Genomic DNA, 21,556 nt, shown 5'->3' with positions numbered 1-21,556 from the left:
ATTTATTTAAAAAAAACCCCCATGACTCATAGCAGTGTCACAGCAGTGGTGTAAGAAGCACTTTCCCCAGCTTAGATGAAGTGATGGACTGTGGAAATATGTGCTCCATTTCTAACTTGACCTCAGGCTTTCTGACTCATGTAAGACAAAGGTGACAAGACAAAGGCATAGGGAGGAAACCAGGAGTGCAAACATTGTTTGGGTTAAAGCAGACTCTTTGGTTGTCTGCTACCCTTGTTTCCTAAACGTTGTCACTTTATATAATCACACTCTGTTGTGGTTGTCTCTTCCACAGGAACCTCCTGTGGTTTTCCTTACTAACTTTTAAATACACTAACCAGTAGCAATCAAATCTGACAGAAACGTAGACAACTTGGAAAAAAAGTTTGTACAAGCTTCATTTACAAAAGAAAGCCCCAAGGGAAAAAAATACAGAACCACAAAATGGTTGAGGTTGGAAGGGCCCTCTGGAGGTCATCCAGTCCAAGAGCCCTGCTCAAGCAGGGCCACCTAGAGCTGGTTGCCAAGGACTGTTTCCAGATGGCTTTTGAATATCTGCAAGGATGGAGATTCCACAGCTTCTTTGGGCAAAGATAAAACAAAAATGTTTTCTGATGTTCGGGAGAATTTTCATGTGTTTAAATTTGTGCCCGTTGCCTTTTGTCCTGGAACAAGGCAAAGGGACCTTGGAGACAGTGGGACCTCACACTCCATTCAGCAGTGAGAATCCAAATGAGAAAAAGAGCTCTTAAAAATGCCTGAAGTTGCAACTATGCTAAATATGAAGTGAAAGTAATGAGTCAGAACTGGAGTTTGGATTCCCTTTATTATGCAGATAGTTCATTATTTTAGGTCAATATCCTAGGTATGTACAACTCTATGCAACGGGAGACCTACTTTCTGCCTTGATCTATCCATCTGCTTCAATCAGCCTAACAAGATTTCAGGCTTTTTTCAAGGCAGCAGTGCAAGTTTGCTGGGCACTTCTGGCATTTTCTAAATTAAATCAGCACAGAATTATTAACTAAAGCCATTCTTGAGGTTAATAATCTGAAAGATGGTCCCAGCCCTTGCAAGTTGTGCTCCCCACAACATTATGTCTGACTGCTTTTATTTGTTACAAATAACTGTTCAGCAGTGATGCCTCCCAGCTAAGCATGTGCTGCCTCTGGGCTCCTCAGCTCCATGACTGTGTCTTCCATTGACTTACTTGCTATAACATTGACCACAGGACTGCCTCACGTCTGAGCACAGGCAGGTTGCAGGACAAGACTGCTGAGTTTCCACCAAACCATTTGTAACTGGAAGGCCTTTGGCCTGCATCCCTCCCAGGTACAGGTCACTGACTGAGGAATCACTCTTCTGTCCTGACCTGAGACTACTGCATGTTCTCCAAACCAGTGTGGTGTTTCCATATCTCCTTAGGTATCAACTCCATCCTGTGGCAGCAATACAGGATGGAAGATTTAGACTAGCACTAGGTAGCTGATATCCATATACACTTTCACTCCTGTCTTGCTATCGTCCTGGTATTGACTCCTTCTCTGGTGGCCGTAGGTTTGAAGCTTGATTTCAGAATGCATGAAAAAATATATTGCACTGTGTGTTGGGTTTGCGTGGCAAGGTTTTGGTAGCCAGTGGGGGCTATAGGGGTGGCTCCTGTGAGGAGCTTCTAGAAGCTTCCACTGTGTCTGACAGAGCCAATGCCAGCCAGCTCCAAGATGGGCCCGCCACTGGCCAAGGACAAGCCAATCAGCGCCTCTGTGATAACACATTTAAGAAGGGAAAAAAAAAAACAAAAACAGTTGGGGGAAGTTTTTGCAGCCTGAGAGAGAAATGCGAAGATGTAACACCAAGGTTAGTGCAGGAGGAGGGGGGGAGGAAGTGCTCCAGGCACCGGAGCAGAGATCCCCTGCAGCCCGTGGTGAAGAACATGGTGAGGCAGGCTGTCCCCCTGCAGCCCATGGAGGAAGGATGAGGGGGTGTAGCAATTCCACCTGCAGCCCATGGAGGACCCCACACCAGAGCAGGTGGAGGCACCCGAAGGAGGCTGTGACCCTGTGGGAAGCCCACACTGGAGCAGGCTCCTGGCAGGACCTGTGGCCCCGTGGAGAGAGGAGCCCACGCCAGAGCAGGTTTGCTGGCAGGACTTGTGACCCCTGTGGGGGACCCACGCTGGAGCAGTTTGCTCCTGAAGGTCTGCACCCCGTGGAAGAGACCACACCGGAGCAGTTTGTGAAGGACTGTAGCCCGTGGGAGAGACTCCATTTTAGAGCAGGGGAACGTTGAGAGGAGTCCTCCCCCTGAGGACAAAGAAGCAGCAGAAACAACGTGCGCTGCACTGACCGCAACCCCCATTCCCCTCCCCCCCCCCCCCGCCCTCCGCCCCGTGCCACTGAGCGGGGCGGAGGTTGAAGCCGGGAGTGAAGTTGAGCCCAGGAAGATGGGAGGGGTGGGGGGAGGTGTTTTAAGATTTGGTTTTATTTCTCATTCCTCTCCTCTGTTTTGCTTAGTAATAAATAAGATGAATCTCTTTTCTAAGTTCAGTCTGTTTTGCTCGTGACGATAATTAGTGATCTCTCCCTGTCCTTATCTCGACCCCAGCCTTTTGTTACACTTCTCCTCCCCATCGTGCTGGGGGAGGGGTGAGCGAGCGGCCGCGTGGTACCTTGCTGCTGGCTGGGCCTAAACCATGACACACTGTTTTTAATTCTTCGTAGATTTCGTTATCCCACTATTTATAAAATCCTATTCCCAATTAATACATTTGTTTGTAAAACACCTGGAAAACAGCATTAAAAGGTGTAAATAACACTGATTCTGCAAAAGAAAACAATGACTCTCCGACTAAGAAGGTCTGTCTTCACTAAGACCTTATGCCATTGCCTGTACATTGAAGTAGCTATAAACATCCCCTCTCTTTCTATGTCCCCCATCCTTCTGAAAGTCAGAGAAAGAAGGGAGCATGGCATGGATGTGCAGGACGGGAGAGGCAGCCCTGCTTGTATCCATGGCCCCAGAAAGCATCTAGGTAAATCTACTGATGAGGAGATAGCAGAAGCCACAAAAGTTTCCCTTGCAATGACCTTGCTCACCTCCTGGCCTTGACTTGTACTTCCTACTGCCCTGTGCTACCTCCTTGGACCTCATACTTGCCGAAGCAGGAGCATCCCTACCCCAACTTTGGTAATTACCCAGTGACTCCCAAGCCTATGCCAAAGATCACCAGCCTGTATCAAACCAACTCGGGTTCACAGGCCTTGAGATGCTTTATTGCAGAAAGGGGGGGGGGGAAAAAAAAGTAGTTTGTTGCTGTACAAAGACGTTACAGGGTATGTGGGATATCGTTCTCAGACCTAGCTCAGGTATTGGTTGAGGGATCAGCTCTTCTTAATACAGGAATGCATATTAAGTTTCCCTTTTACTAGTAAAATCTGTATCTTTGTGAATTAATTTACCCACATGTTCAGAAAACAAATTCACTTAGTGGGGTAATTCTCATTCCCTAAGCCTTGAATTTTACTTCCGTACCTTCTACTACCTATGGCTTTTCTTTCAGTTCAGAAGTAACTGTTTCTGACAGCTCATTAATTGGTCTCCTATATTGCAGTTAGGAATAAGAAATGTCCCATTTGCTTTCAGCTCGTGCTGCTCTTGTGGTATTTATTTGTGAGCTCTCTCTTTGAGCTTTTCATGCCTTTCTAGCTAAACCCTCCATTCCTTTAATGTTTTGGATTTTCTGTCATGTCCAGACTGCACACCATCCACAAATTAAAGGCTTGTATTACATTACTTCTTTTGCTTGGTAAATTCTATTTGCTTTAATCATAGCTTAATTCTGTGCCTCCTCCTTTCAAGATCTGTTCTCTTATTCAAGATACAGGTACTCAAAATTTCAAGCCTAGCTCTTCAGTCTTATATCAGTCAAAAAGCCCTCTATGTTTTTCTCTCCTTTCTGTAATCTCTACTAAAATGCATCTCTCTATATATGTATTCATAAATTTTCAGATGGAACACAATACTCCTCAGATTTTTGCAATACAGTTTCGTAGTCAGCCTCCTCTGTCCGGGATAGCTGAAAAGTATGAAAAAAATTGTTGCTTGAGAATCTGGTATTATCAGAAATAGAGCTACCTCCACCTGCCTTCTTCCTTACAGCCCCTGCTTACAGATACAGAGTGAAGTGCTGTTCTCCAGAGTTTCACTACTGGTGGGCATTTTTTTTAAATCTCCTTTATCTCTGGCACCACATGCTGTCCATCAATCACTCTGAGCCAAGGATTTTAACAAAGAAATGTTTCTTACCACAACCAAGCTCCTATGGACCAGCACAGTATATTATGGGTTTCCGCATAAAACAATAACCTGTTGACAAATTCATACCAGAAAATTGTAAGGCTCTCTACAAGCTCTGTAACAGTAGAGCTGATGCATTTTTGTTACTTGCCCCCCCCCCCCCCCCCCCGAAACTATTCTGAATTGGTTTCTATGCTGTTTGGTGGTGGTGGTATTTTTAAAGTGGTAAAAGAGCTTCACCTCAAATACTGCTCCTTCCATTGATACCATTAATACATTTCCTATAGCAAATGGAAAGGTGTGGAAACTTCACAGAAAAATTGTGTCTTAAGAAAACCTTCAAATAAATTTTTCACTATTGCTTCCTCATGACTTCCCCCACCACCATCTTTGTAATAGCTTTCTTGTATAATATTCAGAAACCCACAAAGGGTTCTGCCAGATCACTTTATGCAATCCAAGTCTGAGGTGTTGCATGTTCTCAGGAGCTTTTGATGTTTTCCCACCACTGACTTTCCCAAATAAAGGAGATAGCTAATATCTCTTGTTTATTACCTGACACAGAGCAAGGGAAAAGAATACCCCTCCCATTTGCTGAGCAAGGACTAAAGGCAAGCTAGAATGGCAATTAAATTTTCAAAGTTTTTATCAAATTTGGCAGACTAAATGCTGATTATGGTTTATCTTTATCTATGGTGGGTTTGAAGCTGTGATGAGCTTCCTGCTGCTTACCATCTCTGAATCTGGATATCAAAATCTCAAAGGGCAGTCACAGGAGCTGCAGGAGCCCTAGTGCAATCTAAGGTAAGAGGATCAGGAGCCTTTGCATCTGATCCAGAAGTCTGCACAAGGGCACTGTGCCAACGTGCATTCACTCGCTCACGAATAACCTTCATCTTTAGACCCCTCTTTGCCAGAGAAGGAAGGAACTGCCCCTCGGTAACCCCCTTGTGTAGCAATACCTCCCTGTCAGAGGTCACTAAAGCCAGTAATCTGCAGGTGGAAAAGTTCATAGGAGCAGGCTCTACCTCACCAGAGGGAAAATGCATTTAAACTGTTTAGACTAACCCAGCTGATCTTGCCTGAAGCAAATTCGAGAGTGCTCACTGCTGCTGCTGGTGGCTGCTGGGACTGGGATGAGGCCACCGGCTCAGGGCCACAGTGGAAGAACTCTGGGACATGGTTTGAAGTCTGCATTTGCGTGAATGAGATGTTTGGAAGCACTCCTAAATGATCCTGGACAGTGCCTGTCTCAAAGGACACTGGACTTCTGATTCATCTGCCTGAGGCATGTTTGTGCTGAGGAGTCACAGGTGAAAATAATCGGTGTTGAGGGCCAACAAAAACCTTCTGAAGGTCAAACTGGTGGATAAATGTTCCTGTGTAATGGGGCTCAGGATGGAAAGACTCTTGAAATATTGATGGAATTTGGTATGTCAGGTGGAAAACAAAAACACTTTTTATTGTTGGTGGAAGCAAAAATAGGGAAGATTCAAACTATTCACAGAAAGAATCTGTTGACATAATCAAATAATTCCAGCAAATACATACACTAATTCAATCCATTTCAAAAATTCCCTGTGTACTCAATGTTTAACAATTTCAAATAATAAATATAATTTCTTATTATTAAAATCAAAGTAACTTGAGCGTTTGCCTCCTATTTCCATACTAAAGGACTACGTGCTGTCTGTTCCTGTTATCACATACCAGAAATAGTAACACACATTCTACATGTCAGTTTAAAAATAAAAAGGCATGTTTTTCCTGACAACCTTTACATGAGATTTGATTTAAACTTTTTAGGTCAATTCCAGAAATCTGATGCTTCCTGCAGTATTTTCTGAAAGGAGAAATTAATTATGGTAACTTAGATCTGTCAGATCATGCATGAATTTAAATATAGGAGTGGGAGTAAATTAGATTATGGGTCAGATTTATAAGCATAAGGGTAAACTAGACTTAATACAGCAGAATTTGATTAATTCAAAGATAGCTATCTCTCTTCAAATATAATCAGAAGTGACTGTCCATGCAGTGGACACAATGTAAGCATGCAGCCCTTAAGTAATATGTATGTTCCATTGAGATATTTTTATTCTGTTTCGTGTTTTCATCTCACTTGTCCCACTAAATAACGTTTTCTTTCATGCTGTTGTTCAATTATTTTGAAAGCAGGATGTGAAATCCAGTGGGAAAAGAATCTGCGATCAGAGCTAGGAATAATTTGTTCTGTTGTAAAGGACTTGATAAGTTTTCTATTTTTTCCTAATATTCTGTTTATTAATTGGATTTAGGTCATGAAATACTAAAAGGTACAATGATGTAAAATATTAAGGTGCTGTCAGATATTTTAACACAACAGAGTAATAAGAATTTACATTTATCTTAAAATATATTTCTGAATATGGAAGCATAATATGATATTGCAATTGATTCTCATTTTGTGAAATTGCTCATTGGTCCAAGGTTGTCAAGGACAATGAGAATTGTGCCTAAATCTGTGATTAGGAAGCAGGAGGAAAATGACAGAGAGGAAATCTGAGTTGACAGAAAAACATCAGAAGAACTGATGATGGAAGAGCTGAAGATGCATGAAATAGGAAGTGGCATCGTTAAGCCAAAAGAAGTGTTTTAAGTTGAGTACGTGGATTGCAGAACTACTAGAGACAATTAATGATGATCTGATCTAAGTTGTCCTGGTGTAAAACCACACTCACATCGCTGCAAGTAAGTTCAAAGTCTGATCCTCTATAAGTCAGTAGCCCCTTCCTTATGGAGTAAACAGGGGGCCAAATACATATTTAAGTACAGAGAGCAAAATGCAGTCAACTATGGACCTGATCCTAGTTTGGCCATAGGAAATTCTTGGCACAGCTCAGGGCACAGAAGTTGGAAAACAGAAGGTAGAAACAAAAGGAAAAATAGCCTTCTTCCTAGGAAACCCTACAGACACCCATGGAAAGTAGAGACCCTTGCACCATGGAGGAGAATAAGAAGTAACAGAAAAAATGAAGGCAACCTGAAGGAGAGAACAAAGAGATGGACTATAATGACTTAGCAAAATCTTCTTTTCCCTTTTTGGCATAGTTACAACAGCAGAGCTCCACCTGCCCTCAAAATAGGTAAAATAAACATGTATACTCCAACTTTTCCCCTTATTTCCATAAACACCTTAGTATTCTACAACTATATCGTTCTCATGGGAATTGCTTTTTTTCTCCTTACATTACTTCTTTGTGCCATCCTTTCTTTTCTCCTTCCGGTTCTTACACCTCTTGGGATTTGTTTCCTTTTTCTCTAGATTGTAATCACCCTTCCCTCTCCCCACACTTTTCTTATTTCCAGACTGGCTTATTGCTACACACCTAGTTTGCATCTCCTCTCTTTTTCTTTGCCCCCTCCTCCTAGCACAAAAACACACAAAGAAGCAAGCAGAGATACTTCTTTTGTTACATCCACCATCCCCTCACCACCACCTCTTGGCTCTGAACGCATTAATGAGCCTTGTGGGCACTAACCAGCATCACCTGGGGCCTCGACCCACACCATTGCCCATGGACACAGAGGCTTTTTTAAGCTGAGCCCAGTGCCCTCATTCTCTTTTTTTTGGTTATGCTGTAGGAGTGCTGGTCTTGAGCTCAGCCAAAGTTATGCCTGGCTGTGGATGGTTCTGATCTGGCGTGAGATTTTCCAGCTTAATCTCAGACCTGCTCTGTCGTGATGGACCTGCCCAGCAGTCACTGGACTTGACTTGCAGGTTGATTTCACAGTGAACTTTCCTGATGATTTGGACTCTTTCTTGAACCTGACCATGATTGCTAGGCCTGGTTTTTTTGCCTCACTTGAGTGTTGTGGGATGAGTGCTGCAATGTTGGAAGGGGTTATCCCCCTTGGTTCTTTGTTCCCTGTCCTTGAGAGAGCTGCTGGTCCTCGCTGCTCTTTGACACCTGGTCTGTTGAGTTCTAGGATATTTCTAACCCTCTACAAAACCTTGCTTTATCCTACAAGTTAAGGAATTGCTTCCATAAATAAATAAATAAATAATAATAATAATTAAAAAATTCTCCTTTTCTGATTAATTAATATCCTTGGGATGCCAAAAATTAGAAAGCTCACCAGAACTAAAAAAACCAAACAACTGCTTCCTTAAGAAAATCCTGCTAATATTTTTTACATGCACAGTAGAGAAAGCTTGTGTACCTGTGAGTGGGGCAAGAGTCTGCTACGTTTTGCTGTTCTATTTTATTGGCCTGCTGCTGCCAATGGTGTCCTGTAGCACTTGCTATGAGCTACGGTACATGCCTTTCAAAGTCAAGCAATCCTATTCTTATTGTCCACAACATATTTGCTATAAGTACTTGAGATGAGTTGTAATCTCTGACCCACTGTATATGATGGGAAAGACAGACTTGACAAATGAAGAGCGAGCTTTGACTTTTTTCTGACAAATGAAGAACACGGACTGACAGCCAAATGAGAAATCCATTCTAGTCTCCTTTTAAAATGGATGAACCTGTCAGTAATCTTCTTGGTCAGATAAGAATTACCAATAAGTCTGAACAGATAGCCTACCAAAGTTTAATAAATAAACTAATAGTATGGGGGAAGAGCTAGTGTCATTCTGATGCATGGGAAAGAGCTCAGAGAGGTCAGCTTTGTATGTATGGTGCCAGGTGCCAAAATAAGAAGCATGTTCACTTTTTAAAATGCAATTGTAATTTCAGAAATCACTGAAGTGGAATGTCATTTTGAGAACTTGTTGATTGTTTTCTGGAAGAAGTACGCTCATTGGTGGGAGACAAGTCACTTTGGATAGCTTCTGGCAAGTTTGTGACATAGCTGTTGAAATGTAGAATGTGAACAAAACGGGCGCAGTACGGCTTTCACAAAAGTCCATCAGTCCTGGCCCATGTGACAGCCTCAAAAGGACACGGGGAACAGGCTGATGCTGTTACTCTATAGTACAAAGGAATTAACTGGGGGGGGGGGGAAAGTGGTCATCACTGTCATCTAGAGATACATATTTACCAATTTATCCTAGAAAGGACTGTTCAGGACTTAAGTGGCTGCAGTATAAATGAATGCTGATAAAGTTAGTTATGACATCCCTCCACAAAACCCCTTACAAGCGAAGGTATCACAAGTAATCCTTAATACTTGGAGCAGCTTTGACAGGAAGCAGACACTTAACTACAGCTGTGACTCTGGACTAGTGATCACAATAGGCATTTCCTCTGATAGAGGGTAGAAACTTTCATATTAATGCGGAACTTAAGATAACGGCTACTTCTCTGCTGAAGGAGAAGGGATTTCCCTCCATAACTCCATCACTTGTCTGCCCGGTTTCCAGCTCAGCTCCTCTGCCTCAGTCTGGAACAAAAGATTTGCTCACAAGTGCACGTTATTAGCCTGGTTTATGTTAATTCAAGTTGGTATGTAAAATTGTTTCCAGATCTATGACAATGCTAATAATTTGAGAGGAAAAATATGATAATGCATGTCATATTTCTATTAATATGTAGTTAGATATTTAAAATTCCTGCAAGTTGCATCAAACTGCAATCAAATAGCTAACACAACTCATTCAACATCACACAGTATTAGGAATGTTTAGCATTTTAAACACATGTAGGTTAGTATAAAACAAACATTTTAAAAGATGCCTTAGATGATAATAATTGGCAAAATGCATAAAAATATTAACAAAACTGTCAATAATACATAAGATCATAGGACTATTCAGGTTGGTCATCTAGTCTGAAGTATTTCATTTCAGTGTTGTTTGGTATTTTTTCAATTCAAAAGGCTGCTTTATCTTTTATTTCCTGGTCACCTAACATCATAAACGTGGAAAATACCTTCTTTCACAAATGTAGTAAATCATACTATGATAAACCATGAAAAATATGTTTCTACCATGTTTGTACAATAGGAAATAAAGTTTCATGGCTACACCCCTTACCCAGCAATAGGTAACCAGGAGATCATTTCTTAAAAGGCATAGTGTGAAGCAATCAGCCTATCTGTGACCCCTGGGGACTTCCCAAACATCTTGAAGAGCTATTTATTGCTTGGATATCCATAGCAAATTTGAGAGTCTATATTAAATGAAAGTTTTGATGTGTTCTGTGAAAAGTTCCCAAGAATGTGCATAACCTGTGAAGTGGTGAGTGGACTCCCATCACACCTGTGCATGACTTGTGGACTTTACCATTTTCAGGTGAAGCAGACAAAAGCCTAGACAAGAGGGACAGTCAGAGGATCTCAAATGGTTTGAAATAATAAATATACTTAAATAATAAATAAATTTGTGTGAGATAATAATATTAGAAAAATCATGAGATAATAATATTAGAAAAATAAATTTGTGTGAGATAATAATATTAGAAAAATCGTATTGACCTGAAATTAACTTTATAACTTACACTAATAAAAACAGCATCTGCATCTATCACTAGCAAGGACAGAAAGACTGGCATCATGCCTCTTTCAGAGATATCACTAACATGCACCATTCAATTGATGCTTTGTGATTTAGAGAGGATTTCTTCCTTATGTCCCTATGAAGAGAAGAGAAGAGAAGAGAAGAGAAGAGAAGAGAAGAGAAGAGAAGAGAAGAGAAGAGAAGAGAAGAGAAGAGAAGAGAAGAGAAGAGAAGAGAAGAGAAGAGAAGAGAAGAGAAGAGAAGAGAAAATTTCTGTTGGAAGGGACCTACAATGATCATCTAGTCCAACTGCCTGACCACTTCAGGGCTGACCAAAAGTTAAAGTCTGTCGTTAAGGGCTTTGTCCAAATGCCTCATAAACACTGGCTTGGGGCATCAACTACCTCTCTAGGAAGCCTCTTCCAGTGTTTGACCACACTCCCAGTAAAGAAATGCTTCCTCATCTCTAGTCTGAATCTCCCCTGGTGCAGCTTTGAACCTTTCCCACACGTCCTGTCACTGGATCCCAGGGAGAAGAGCTCAGCACCTCCCTCTCCACTTCCCCTCCTCAGGAAGCTGCAGAGAGCCATGAGGTCGCCCCTCAGCCTCCTTTTCTCCAAACCAAACAGGCTCAAACTCCTCAGGCACCCCTCACAGGACATGCCTTCCAGCCCTGTCACCAGCTTTGTTGCCCTCCTCTGGACGCATTCAAGGACCTTCACATCCTCCTTAAATGGTGGACCCAGAACGGCACACCGTACTCAAGGTGAGGCCACACCAAAGGTTCACCTCATGTTGGCTACAGCATGGCTTTGGGGGAACATTACTAAGCAGCAGTGGAGATCTGCAGACATCTCCACGAGGTTGAGAGGGAAGCAAGTTGCTCTTCTGCTGGGTCTACCCTGCAGCATAAATTTTAAAGAGATACTACTGGCAGGCAAGGGTTCATGGTGACCTGGTTCATACCTCTTGGCAGTATAAGGACACTGAGTACATCACCCAAACCGAAGTTTTTATCTCTCTGCCTCAAAGATTACTTTGCTGCACTCTCAGTGTACATGATTTATGTGTTTCATGATGAACCAAACACAAACGAAAGAATGTCTTGCTGTGGACTGCCTGAGTGAAAACCAGAGGACAGGTTCCCAGCATTAACTGTTTGCAGCAACAGTGACACCCCGAAGCAATGTAATGACCTGTGAGGAATGATTTTGTTTATGTCAGCTTAAATGCTCTGTCTTGTTCTCTCAATATCCTGACTACTTTTGGGTTTTGATCAATTTAGACAATTATCTATAATGTATATATGCTGACTTTTGGAAAAAGGATTTCTACAGGAGCTCTTTACATAATAGAAATCTCTGATTTTAACCCTTGTCATGATTTCCATCCATTTAAATGTACATTCAGGCTGTAAAACTGACTGTTTTCCCAGCATGCAAAATGACTTGAGGGCCAAGTTATGCTTGTAAATCAGACATCAAATATGCAGATCCTGTGACATGGCAACTGAAATGTACATTTTAAAAAGATATGCTGGCATTTAAGCATTTTGCGTTTAGGTGTTCCAAAATACCACCAGTGTGTGTGCTTTTTATAATCCAACTATAGAGCTATTCATCAAAGGGGGTTTTGTTGTTTTGTTTTGTTCTGTTTTTTCCCTGGAGAAGTGGAATTAGAAATAATATGTCTGTGCAAATTTGGCAAAGTCAATAGGGCCACACAGTTATAATTGACAGTAAAAACTGCCCTGATATTACTGGGCATAGAGTGGCTCAGGGAACAGGTAACGGCCAGAGCCTTGCACTGCATACTGGATGGAGCTGTGTTTTACAGTAAATTGGCACTTCTGGAACAGTGCAGAATGATTCATAAATATTAGAAGCCAATGAGAGTTCATGTAAATACATGTTAACTGAGATGCAGTTTCTCAAAAATGAACTGAAATTAAAGAAAATATTTAATAACATAATGTATAAAACATTACCCCCACTTTAATGTATAAAACATTTCCCCAACTTAGTTTTTGCAGAAATCAGGGCTCCAAGCAGCACAGAGTTTATTTCCAATGTCTTTACTCCCCTTTGTGTGGCTGTGAATAATTTTGTATATATTTGATTTGAAAAAAGAGAGACATGATCCAAATCCTGTAAACTCTTGGGTTCAGTCATTAGAACGCTGAACAATTTGGTTCACAGAAGGAACTGGAGAAGAAATGGGCAGAAGCCGAGCCTGCACTGAGACAGAACAGGATCTTCTTCCTCTGACTCCTGTGAGAAGCTCACTAAAGGAACTACATCCTCTTATTTTATTTCTACTTCATACGAGAGATTTGGAAAGCTCATTATTCCTCCAGTTCCTCTGCTGCAAACCCGTAGGAAGCACCTCTTTCTTTGGAGGAGGAAAAAGAGTTCAAATGCAGGATAATGAAATTGTTGTTCAGTTGTGAGAATGTCTTTTTCTATTTAATGAATGATTAACTTAGCAAAGATGTTCCCATTCCAACCAAGAATTGTGTTCAAAATATTTTACCCGCTCCTCTATTTCAGCCGACAGTGACTGGGAAGCCAGAGCACAGAGATAACTGGCGTGTTCCTGAGAGCCCCGTGGGAGTGCTCCAAAGGTGCCTGCAAGACCAGAGCCACTCTCTAACTGGAGAATGAAGCTGGTCACTCCACATACCCGACATCTCACACCAGCGCTGCGGTATCAGGCGGTTTGGCCATCATGAAACGCCCAGCTAGGCTGCCTGCAGTCCCCACGGGGACAGCTGGTTCACGCACCATCCTCCCCGTGAGTACCAAGGCCAGCATTTAAGAGCAACCCTTACATACCCTGGGTACCTCCACAACTCTCATTCCAGAAGGCTTCATCTACTGTCAGGTGTCAAGACAGGATACTGGTTTGAGTAAGTGTCTGTCTTAGCATCAGTTTACATACTGGAGCACACCCTTCTACTATTTACTATACGCACTCCTGCTTATCTCAGTGTAACAGTGGTGCTGAAGCACAGCTTGTATACCAGTTGCAAGTTGTGGATCCAACAGCTTGGCCTGCATTTGCTCTCATTTATGAGGCAATGCCAATTCAAAATCACAAGTCATAAACAGACGTGTTTACTTACAATAGAAATAAAATACTTTTTAAAAGCTCATTTATTTCTGTGCAGTTAAATTCTCCACTTTTTTTTTTTTTTTTACTTCTTTCAATCTAGACAATGACAATGTAAAAAGGTGTCCAAAGTTTTTATATTTATCTTTTTAAAAACAACTTTCACAGGATTTATTTTTAGTTGCAGAGTATTTTTGGGAGTGATAAGTCAGGTAAAAGCTTGCTTCTAGAACACCTAAATGTTTGCTGGATTTTGTCAGCTAAGACAAACGTGACCCTTGGATAGCCCTCATCAACAAAACGCTGCGGTAGCTTCCATTCGGATCAAGAATGAACATCGTCTGCTGGAGCCACTCATTGTGAGCCACGCTTCTGTATTAAAGGCAAGGCTGGATGCAGTTTTACTACTTTTAATGAAAATAAGTACAGTTCTCAGCCTCCCAGCTTGTTGGCGGTGCTTTTCTCAGCGATACTGAGCGACGCTGATGTGTCACTGACATGCCGCGTTCAGCTAATAAAACGCCGCTTGCCTTTCAGCCTGCCCAAGTTTTGCTTCCCAGACTCGAACTCCCTTTACCCCGGGTAAAGGTGTTACTTGCGGGTGCCGTGCAAGAAGGGCTGCGCTCAGGAGGGGGGCACTCCGCAGCCTAAAGGGCGAGCCTGGGTCCCGCACGGAGATGCCTGCAGGGACACCGGGGTCCCTCGGACCCGCACCGGCACTTCTCCCCGCACGGCAGCACCGGTCTCTCTCCGCAGCCGGCAGCCGACACCGTTCGTCTCGCAGCCGACCGCCACCGGCGGTGCCGCCGCGGAGAGCACCCCCCTCATCCCGCCGGACCCCCTGTGGCGGGCGCGGCTCCCCGCCGCTGCCGCCCCGCCCCTGCCCCGGAGCGTCTCCGCGCCCCGGCCCGCAGCGGCGGGCGGCGGGGGGCGCCCGCGGGCGGCGGCGGGAGCGCGGGCGCGGGGGTGGCCGAGGAGCGGCGGCGGCGGCGGCGTGAACGCGGCTGCAGAGCCCCAGCGAGCCGCGGGAGCGGGAGCGCCGCGCCCGCCGCAGCCGCCGGAGCCGGGCGAGGAGCGAGCCCGGCCGCCCGGAGCCGCCGGGAGAGGCTCACGGCCGCGGCAGCCCCGCGGGGAGGCAGCGAGGGGCCCCTCGCCGAAAAGCGCGACCCCCCCCGCCCTGCCGTCTCCGCCCGCCCCCAGCGAAGAGAAACAAAACAAAACCCCGGCACCGCCACGCTCTCCCTCCTTCTCCTCTTGGCATTTGGTGGTTTTTCTTTTTTTTTTTTTTTTCTTTTTTTTTTTAATTTTTTTTTTCTTGGGGATTCTCCTTTCTCCTGCCAGACTGACTTGCACCTTCTTGATAATTTCTCTTCCCCTCGTTTTTTATACTCTTCTCCCTGCTTCCAAACCCTGTGTCTGTGTGTTTCAATACTATCACAACCTCTGCTAAAAATAGATCTTTTTATATACCCTTCCTCCTCTCTGACCCCATCCAACACCCCTTGTTAAGGTGAGTTGTGTCTTTTCATCACTTTTTTCCTTGTGTGTTGTTTTTTTTGTTTGTTTTTTTTTTTTTTTTTTTTATTTACCCCCCTTTAGGGCAGGTTTTAGGGAGGAGGGGATGTGGAGGAGAGAATTTCGTGGGGAGTCAGAGGCATGTTTGCAAAGCCTTATTTTCCCTTCTGCAGCCTCAGCATCATTCCGGACTGCTCCCTTTTATCCCAAGGATGTAGCTAGCTGATGAAAGTGGGGAACTACTCTTCCTTAGCACCGCATGCTTGGGAGCCACAGCAACAGCAGGGAAAAAAAAAAAAAAAAAAAAAAAAAAAAAAAAAAAAAAAAAAAAAAAGCTGCTCTTTTTTCCTTCGCCCTCTCCCGCCCCCCCATTCCCTCCTCCTTTCAGTTTTTTGGTTTTTTTTGTGTTTTTTTTTTTTTGTTTGGTGGGGTTGGTTTTTTTTTTTGGTGGGGTGGTTTTTGTTTGGTTGGGTTTTGGGGTTTTTTTGGTTGGTTGGGGGTTTTGGGTGTGTGTGTATGCTTGGTTTCTGTTTTGAAGCAGTACACAGGGGACTTGGAAAGAATTGCATGTGATGTCGGGGGGAGTGAGTGTGCGTGTGCACGTGTGTCTTGAGTGTGTGTGTGCGTGCGTATGTATGTGTATTTTCTGTTTATGGGATGACGAGTGATAAAGCTTCCGAACAGCCACTGTACATAGAGCGAGGAGCACGGCAGAGACTGCTGATGGAGAAATCGGTCAGGGATGCAGGAAAGCTACAGAGCTCTCCACAGAGTTCGGTCCCCTGTGCTCCAGGACATCTTTCCATAGATCATTACTGACACCTTCAAGGTGATGGCTCTTATTCCTCTCCTGGCTTCTCAGTAGAGGAGTGCCGAGAGGGAAAAGTTTAGGGCTAACGTGTATTGATAGCATTTCTGTTCCTCCGGCAGCCCAAGACAGTGTTATTCCAGGGATAAGTGGGGAAAATAGCGTTGTGATCCAGAGCAAATGGATCGTTTGCTGTCACATATTAGTGTTCAGTGAGAAAAAGAGAGATGAAACGTTATTAGTTTGGCCAGCCAGAAGAATTGCAGCCCAGTTTATTTCCCAATTCCAAAGTTGTTTTAGACTGTTTTTCTTTCTTCAGCTGTTCAGCTGCTCACTGTTCCTATTGATGACAGAAATGTGTTTCTTCAGTAAAACAGTCTGTTATAAATCTCCTGGGGAACGATTTATTATTCAGAGGCAATAAAGTAATTTATCTGTTTCATGAATTTTTCCCCCAGCCTTTCAGTGTGCTTTCAACTATGTATTTTACCTATGTGTGTGAAGTGGGCTAATATAGATTTTAGTTGCATTTTAACAAGGAGTTAAGACATAACTTGCAGGGTGCCATTTGCAAAGTGTCACTTAAAATAAAGCAAAATAACAGCCCCTGGCTCTTTTTCATGGATTTTTCACATCTCCATTGTTTGTTTCAAAACAAGCAGGTGATTTTGTTTAAGAACTTGGAAGAAAAACTGACTTCACAATTATACACAGTTTCAAATTTTCAGAGCTCAAAATTACTACACTTGTCTGATTGTGAAACTGGAATTTATTTAGGAAATCTAGTGGATCCAAAGTACATGAAAGAGCGCTTTGTATATGCAGTTTTCTAACAGGTTGAATCATTTTTGCATCTAAAAGTTTACAAATGAACTAAAAAGGTTACTATCACCTGAGTTTAGAGCCCTTCATGCTGTATGGATACAGGAACATTAATGTTGCCTGTCTAGTTAATGCAATTCCAAAATAACCTATCTTTCCACATGCCGCGCAGATGACATTCAACAAAATGAGCAGTCATGGAAGTAGTCTTGCTATGGAGAGTCATTTCATCATTTCTTTTTCTTGTTAGCCTAAATTAAAATATTTTACACAAGTTTGCCTTGGGATTTTTTTTTTTTTTTTCCCTGCTGTGGCTGGCTGATGTGAAAGGAGGAAGCATGCTTTGAGTGAGTTGTGCCATTCTTAATGCTTGCTAGCAGTGAGGGAAGAAACACCTGATGTGCTTTGTACATCATCCCTGAAGGTATGCAGGAGCGAGAAAAAGAGACGAAAACCAGCACAGTGCACTAGCAGTTTAAATAAATAAATAAGGGTGATGCATGTTAGCTTGTCAGCTGCTGTTCTGCTGAACCCTGACTACTGGCTAAACACGTTTTCTTGGTAAGCACTGCGATGTGATGCAATTTTTTCTGATTTGATAGAGTTTGCTGTTAAAAGCACATATGGCACAGGAGGGTTCTTGTTCTGCTGATAAAAATCATGCCTCCTCATTTTAATCCAGAGAAGGCTGAAATATCCACAACTCCAGCTGAAGTCACTAGGAGTTACTTGTGTTCAGCACTCATCCAAAACATGTCAGGATTCGGGATATTTCCAAAGGATACAATTACCAACAGATCTGTAATGTCTCATTTTGTTTAGGTTTTACATTGGGTGCATACAGCATGTTTAGAAATAAATGTTTCCTTTTACTACAGCAACACAAAAATGTGTCAGTAGATGGAAAACTTTAGCATTGTTTTTCTCATGGGCTTTTAAAGAGAATTCTCTTGGTATTCTTTAGCTGTTTGTGAAAAAGCAGTGTTTGCTTGAGAAATCTATGCACTAAGTTACTTGTGCTGGTTGGCTAGCTGTTGACATCGGTGAAGAAAAAAATAAAGGATGGCATATTTTTACAAAAAAAAGAAAAGACCAAGTAACGTGTTTCTTTATGGTAACAACTGAAAGACCAGAGTGCTCTCAGCTGGGAATGAAAATGCTGAAGCGAGGTTAACGTTGAGTTTGATCTGGTGGTCGTTCCCATTGATGTGAATGGCAGCACACATTAGGTTATTCTGTAATGTAATAACCTAGATGAAACTTCCCTTTAGTTTGTGTTTTGAGGCTTGGATTAAACCTCAAACCTTGGATTTATTCAGCTCTAAAGCCTTTTTTTTTTTTTTTTTTTCCCCTCCTCTTGAAACAAGCTTTATAATGCTGTGAACTGCTATAGACAAAGTAATGGAGGGAGTGTTCAGAAGTCGCTCTCACTTTGTGGAGCTTACTGCTATAAAAGTAAGGTGGGATTTCTCTCTACTGTTAGCCAACTGAAATTATTTTTCTTAGGTTATTACACTTTATTATTCTGCAATATCAGTCTAAAATGCTTAGTCCAAGGAGTTTTTATTCTGTGGATGTGGTACTTCCACAAATGAAGAACGTGGGTATTTTGTCTTGTCCTAAACTACAGCTATCCATCAGTTTCAGTAGCGTTTTCTTGCAGAGCAAAATTGCTGTTACATTTGGACATACTTACTGAGGAAGCTATATTGATCTCGGATTTTCTTAAATTTTTAACAGGAAATTAAAACTATCACAGTGTTGCCTGGGATTTTTGGAGATGGGGTGCAGTGGTATTGTCTATATCTATGCAGAATGCAATCACAATATACATTAAAAAGCAGTAGCATAATCCATCTGAAGACAAATTAATCCATTTTTCTCTGTAAATCGCTCTTACTTTACTAGTTTTAAATGGTACTATGTGTGTTTCAACCTAAGTGTATATTTGTAATTTTAAAATGTTTAGATGAATGAGGTTACTTGATGCAAAGCGGACTTTTTATTTGCGTTTCATCTGCTAGAAATATACTTTTTGTAATAATTTTTTTTTTTTCTACTGTACTTGCTTACACATAGAAGAAAATTAGTATATTCCTCCTGTGAACCAACCGTGCGTAACTGAAGAGCCAGGCACTGAACAGAACTACAAGCAGTTACCTTCCCAGTCTTGGTGAATGGGGCTGAATGTCGGGGGTGATGAGCAGCGCTCGGGCACGGCAGGGAAGGGGCGAGCGTGGCTCTTGGGAAAGCAGAGCCTCTGACTGACTGGTCCTGGGGCGGCTGCGGGGCTAACATAGCAAGTCGCTCCCTCACCCTGAGCGGTATTAAACTCCTCTGTCGGGCTAACATAGCAAGTCTCTTCCTCGCCTTTAACAGTATTAAACTCCTCTATCTCGTGGTTTGCATTCAGTGATCTGCGTGGTTTTTCCTTCGTATTAGAGTAGATATGGGAGACTTAATTACAGTCTGGTAGTGCTAACACAGCTCTCTGATGACAACTGTTTTTAAGAGGTCAGATGGAAAATAATTGTGGAGAGGAGTCTCCAGCTACAGCGTTTTTTTTCTTTGTGGTATGTTTTCATTTACACCAGTTTTCCCTGGATTTGCATCCAGCTGTTATACTCTACTTACCTGTGTGGGCTGGAGGATGCTTTGTGTGGAGAAAGTGTTTGTGGGAAGGGGAAAAAAGAATATTATTGTTAAATTTGGAATAACACAATGTAACAGCTCCACCAACCCCAACCAAATGCAAGAGTAGCTGTGGCGTTGTAGGTAAAACCCTCAAAATTTCCTTGATGTGAGTATGAGATTTCATACTTCATGAAAGGAGACACATTTTTGACCGTAATTCACAGGGAATGCTCTTTTCGGAATGAGACTTGGCAGGTCCCCATGACCACTCTTGTCCTGTGGGATCTGTTTAGAGCAGCCCAGTTAATTCCTGGTTAAAGTGGGGTGGGGCCACGTTCTCCCACTCGATTGACTGCTCTAGCTCCACGCTTGTAACTGGGTACCTATTCCAATGCTGCAGTGATATCGGTAGCAAAAATTAAGCTTTGTTTATAGGGCAAAATATGTAATGCACTATTTATTTCTGCTAACGGGCAGTGCTTTTAACAGGGTGTATGAATCCAGTCATTTTTATTAGGGATCTGTTTACCTTGTAACGTCTGTGACTTTCTCATCTATGCATTAGATATATTCAAATGCTGTGCACGCTTAATAGGCTATAAGGAAGCAAAATTCTTATCTTCTGTAAATGATAGATAAAATCCTTAATTTGTTCTTTCATTTCTTTTTGGGGGTGTGGATAGTTCAGGACTGCGCCTTGTTTGAGTAAAATGTGTCTCTTAGTTTGCTTAAAATAGTTACGAAAATATTTATTATTATTAATTTTAGACAGTCTCTTCTGTATGCATTAAAAAAAAAAAGTTTTGTTTCATAACAATGTTTTAGGGTAGGCCACTGAGATGTGGTGAGAACTTCGCTCTCTTAAAGACTGGTTATCACACTTTCAGTAACATAAATGACATATGTAGTGACAAGGTCTTTTTCAAACTTACTGACACTTTGCATACAACAATATCTTTTATAATGAGTCATCTGGTACTCCCATAAAGTTTTGGAGTTTTTTTGATCTGCAGTGAAAGTATAAAAATTTTAAGCAAATCAAAGTGGCTGGATTATTTGAGCTCTGGTAGAATAAACCAGCTGTGAACGTATGGTTCCTTTATCATTGCCATCTTTTCATCTGGGTAAGTTCAGTATAAAATGTATCTGCAAGCCAGTTGCAGCAGTTTGGGGCAATACCTTTAAGTCATGATGGCTGCTTCAGTAATCCAGGTAGAGTTATGACAACATGGTGAAATACAGGGAGCATCAGCTGGGAAGTAACGAAAGCCCTGACATGGCTTAGTAAACCTCTCAGGAAAAACAAAAACATCTCTTTCTGGAGAAGTCAGAACTTGGCCATGATGTACTTCTAAGCTTCCTCGTACTTAAGGGCTGTTTCTATACATGACAAAATGCCAGTGGTTTACTGGCAGTGCAGAATCCTAATGAAATGTATACAATCCAGCAGAGGTTGTCACAGGAGCAGACTTTGCAACTGTAATACTTACATTTAGATAAGAATGTGAATGGTTCCTTCTCCTGTTGTGATACCAATGGAGAAGTGTGTTTTGTTTCATTTGTGTACCTTTTGAAAAGATTTATGCATTTTAACTTATAATAATGAATGGGGAATGATTTAGACTAGAAAAATATGGAAATTAAAAATTAAGGCTTATCTTGCTCTTAACCATTACAAAGGCATGGTCTCTGTCTTGGGAGTTCTCGTTGCAGCTCTGATGAATATCTCCTAAAGTGGCACTGAATGTGGGGTTTGTGTGATGCTTTTCCTACCTGTAAAATGGTGTAGTATAGTTAAGGCTAAATTCAGCAATTCCTATTTGTGTTAAATAGTTCCTCAACTTCAGTGAGATTGCTTGCCTAAGTGAGAGACTTGGAAACAGACTTGTAGAGCAATGACAACAGGGAAGGTGTGAATAATAATTATTATTATCATCATCATC

General features: G+C 42.2%; 1 protein-coding gene across 4 annotated transcripts in view; it reads left to right on the top strand.

Annotated features, from left to right (window-relative positions):
• The first annotated feature begins 14,794 nt into the window (after positions 1-14,794).
• LOC104641782 (poly(rC)-binding protein 3) overlaps positions 14,795-21,556 on the top strand; it is a 531,086-nt gene continuing 524,324 nt past the window's right edge. For all 4 annotated transcript variants that reach the window (XM_075744673.1, XM_075744669.1, XM_075744671.1 and 1 more), the window contains exon 1: positions 14,795-15,344. The gene's annotated coding sequence lies outside the window, so the exon portion shown is untranslated. The remainder of the gene's footprint in view (positions 15,345-21,556) is intronic.

Source organism: Balearica regulorum, chromosome 2 (assembly GCF_011004875.1).
Source record: "Balearica regulorum gibbericeps isolate bBalReg1 chromosome 2, bBalReg1.pri, whole genome shotgun sequence".
Classification (NCBI taxonomy): Eukaryota; Metazoa; Chordata; class Aves; order Gruiformes; family Gruidae; genus Balearica; species Balearica regulorum.
Note: the sequence above shows the minus strand (reverse complement) of the source record. Positions and strands in the feature narration are given on the sequence as shown.